Here is a 3,927-nt window from a genome sequence, read left to right as displayed (position 1 = left end):
GATTGTGAAAAAGTTTTTTGGACGTTCCACCAATTTTATCCAAAATATGCGTACTATAGCATACAGTTGTTTGTGATTTGGATCGTGAAATAATATTTTGCATGTTCCTCCAATTTTACCCAAAATCTGTGTACTATAGCATACAGTTTTTTGTGATTTAGATCGTGAAATAGTTCTTTGCACGTTCCACCATTTTTTTCCAAAATTTGTGTCCTATAGCATACATTTTTCGGTAATTTTGATCGTGAAATAGTTTTTTGGACGTTCCACCAATTTTACCTAAAATCTTTGTACTAAAAGTATACATTTTTTTATGATTTTGACAGTGAAAATGTTTTTTGGACGTTCCAGGAGTTTTGCCCAAAATATATGTAATGGTATACAATTTTTTGTGATTTTGGGTAAAAGTAGTGAAACGTCCAAAAAACTTATTCACGGTCAAAATCATCAAAAATTGTATACTTTTCGTACAACGATTTTAGGTAAAATTTGTGGAACGTCCAAAAAACTATTTCACGATCAAAATTACCGAAAACTGTATGCTATAGTACACAGATTTTGAAAAAAAATAGTGGAGCATGTAAAGAACTATTTCATGATCTAAATCACAAAAAATTGTATGCAATAGTACACAGATTATGGGTAAAATTGGTGGAACATGCAAAAAATTATTTCACGATCTAAATCACAAAAAACTGTATGCTAGTACACATATATTGGGTAAAATTGGTGGAACGTCCAAAAAACTATTTCACGACAAAAAATCACCAAAACATTTATACTATAGTACACAAATTTTGGGTAAAATTGGTGGAATGTCCAAAAAACATTTTCACAATAAAAATCACCAAAAACAAAATGCTATAGTATACATATTTTGTGTAAAATTTGTGGTGCGTCCAAAAAATTATTCCACGGTCAAAATCACCAAAACATGTATGCTATTATAGTACACATATTATGGTAAAATTGGTGGATAGTCCAAAAAACATTTTAACGATCAAAATCACAAAAAAATGAATGTTATAGTACGCTGATTTTGTGTAAAAGTGCAGCATCCAAAAAATTATTTCACGATCAAACTCACAAAAAGTTGTATGCTAAAAGTACACAGAGTTTGGGTAAATTGGCAGGCGGAACATCCAAAAAACTTTTTCACGATTAAAATCACCAAAGACTGTATGATATAGTACACATATTTTGGCAAAATTGGTGGAACGTCCAAAAAAAAATTTCACGATCAAAATCACCAAAAATCGTATGCTATATTACACAGATTTTATTAGGTAAAATTGGTGGAACATCCTAAAACCTTTTTCACAATGAATTTTGTATAAAATTAGTCAAAAGTCCAAAAAATTATTTCACGATAAAAATCACAAAAAACTGTATGCTATATAGTACACAGATTTTAGGTAAAAGTAGTGAAACGTCCAAAAAATTAATTCACGGCCAAAATCACAAAAAACAGTATACTATTACGAATATTTTGGGCAAACTCCTCGAACGTCCAAAAAACTTTTTCACGGTTAAAATCATCAAAAATACTTTTAGTACAATGATTTTGGGTAAAATTGGTGGAACGTTGTTGAGTGTAGATTTTACACTCAATACGTTTACTTTACGTGGATCTTTTGTTTAGATTTAATTATATTTGTGCTTTAATTGATTGATTTTGTGTTTTATAGGTGAAAAACGAGAATTAGGTGTCAATGAAGGAAAAAGGATCAAAAAGAAAGGAAAAAGTTACAAATAAGGAAACAAATCAAACTGGAAGAAGGAATCTCGCCACAGCTTTGACAGTGTCCACGATTTCGAGCATATCTCTCTCATACAGACTCCGAATTAGGTGATTTTGGCGGCATTGGAAAGCTAATTTCAAGGGCTACAATTCTTATTTACAAAATATGCCAAAATTCGGACTCCAACATGGCGGAAATCGAAGAACAAGTCCTGATGGGGGAAAGTGGCGGAAATTGATTCCTATTAGGTTTCTACTACTTCCTTATCAAGAAAAGCCTATAAAAGCAACACGTCTCTACACCATAAGCACGAAATTTTACACCACAAAACGCGAAGAACGAAGATCAACGAAGACTCAAGCATAGTTTTTCTTATTTCTTTTATTAATTCTATTTTATTTATCATAAGAATTACGAGTAGCTAAGCTTTTAATCTAGGATTTTGTTGGAACCCTATGTGGGGATGGTGATCCCGTTTTCTTGAGATTATGCAATTATGATTTTATGATTATTTCTTCTACTTGTTATGATTGTTAGTGCATGAACTTGATCAATTTATGTGCTTTATCTGTGATTATTGGGATTGACTCGACAGAGCTATTTTGATAATTAGACGGTAAGTATAAGAGCCTTCGAGTAGTTTTCACCGGATGAGTGTGTCAATTGCATGTGGTGTCGTAGACATACAGATATCACCTTAGGTAGCCATTTACGAGACTTGTTAGTTAATGCTTTATTTATAATTGGTTTGCATAGACATATAGTGAATCGTTTATGAATAATAGACTCATAATACACGCGACAGCGGGTTATGAGTAAATTAGTGTCTCAGGTTAATAATCATGAATCATGTATTTCATAATTGAGGGGTTTTGGGTGAGCAATTCTTGCATAGGGGGAAGATAAAATCCTAGGTCCGTTTTTATTGATATTTTCTCGTGTTTTATTGCTTTCATAATTAGTTTAATTAGATTTGACAACTTTGCGTAGGCTGGATAAAAATCATAATTGTTAGAGTTTGGTACTTAGGATTAGATAATTTGAGTATTCCCTGTGGGATCGACATCCGACTCTCACGAGTCCACTTTTACTACTTGTTTGCGATACGTGCACTTGCGTGTTAGGTATTTAGCACCCAACAAACGTCCAAAAACCTATTTCACGATAAAAATTACCGAAAACTGTATGCTATAGTACACAGATTTTGGGTAAAATTAGTGAAACGTCCAAAAAACTATTTCACGGCCAAAATCACCAAAAACTTTATACTATAGTACACAAATTTAGGGTAAAATTTGTGGAAGGTCCAAAAAAAAAATTCACAATCAAAATCACCAAATACTGTATTCTATAGTACACAGGTTTTGGACAAAATTGGTTCAACGTCCAAAAAACTATTTCACGATCAAAATCGCCAAAATTTTTATGTTATAGTTCACAGATTTAGGGTAAAATTAGTGGAAAGTCCAAAAAACATGATCACCATCAAAATCACCAAAAACCGTATATTATAGTACACATATTTTGGGTAAAATTGGTGAAACGTCTAAAAAATAAATTCACGAACAAAATCACCAAAAACTGTATGCTATAGTAAACAGATTCTAAGCAAAATTAGTGGAAAGTCCAAAAACGGTTTCACGATCAAACTCACCAAAAACTGTATGTTATAGTACACATATTTTGGATAAAATTGGTTTAATGTCTAAAAAACTATTTTACGATTAAAAACACCAAAGACCGTATACTATAGTACACGTATTATGGACAAAATTGGTTGAACGTCCTAAAAACTTTTTCACCTTCAAAATCACCAAATACCGTATGCTATAGTACACAGGTTTTGGACAAAATTGGTGGAACGTCCAAAAAACTATATCACGATGAAAATCACCAAAAAGGTATGCTATAGTTCACAGATTTACGGTAAAATTGGTGAAAGTCCAAAAAACTTTTTCACGATCAAAATCACCAAAAATTGTATGCTATAGTAAACAGATTTTAGGTAAGATTGGTGGAACGTCCTAAAACCTTTTTCAAGATGAAAATCAACAAAAACTGTATGCTATAATAGTACACAGATTTTGGGAAAAAATCGTCGAACGAACAAGAAATTATTCCACGATCAAAATCACAAAAAAATGTATGATATAGTACACTGATTTTGGGTAAAATTAGTGATACG

This window comes from Erythranthe guttata, chromosome 7 (genome assembly GCF_056151865.1).
Source record: "Erythranthe guttata isolate IM_541 chromosome 7, IM_541, whole genome shotgun sequence".
In the NCBI taxonomy this organism is placed as follows: Eukaryota; Viridiplantae; Streptophyta; class Magnoliopsida; order Lamiales; family Phrymaceae; genus Erythranthe; species Erythranthe guttata.
The sequence above is the reverse complement of the archived record's forward strand: the minus strand, read 5'-3'. Positions refer to the sequence as shown.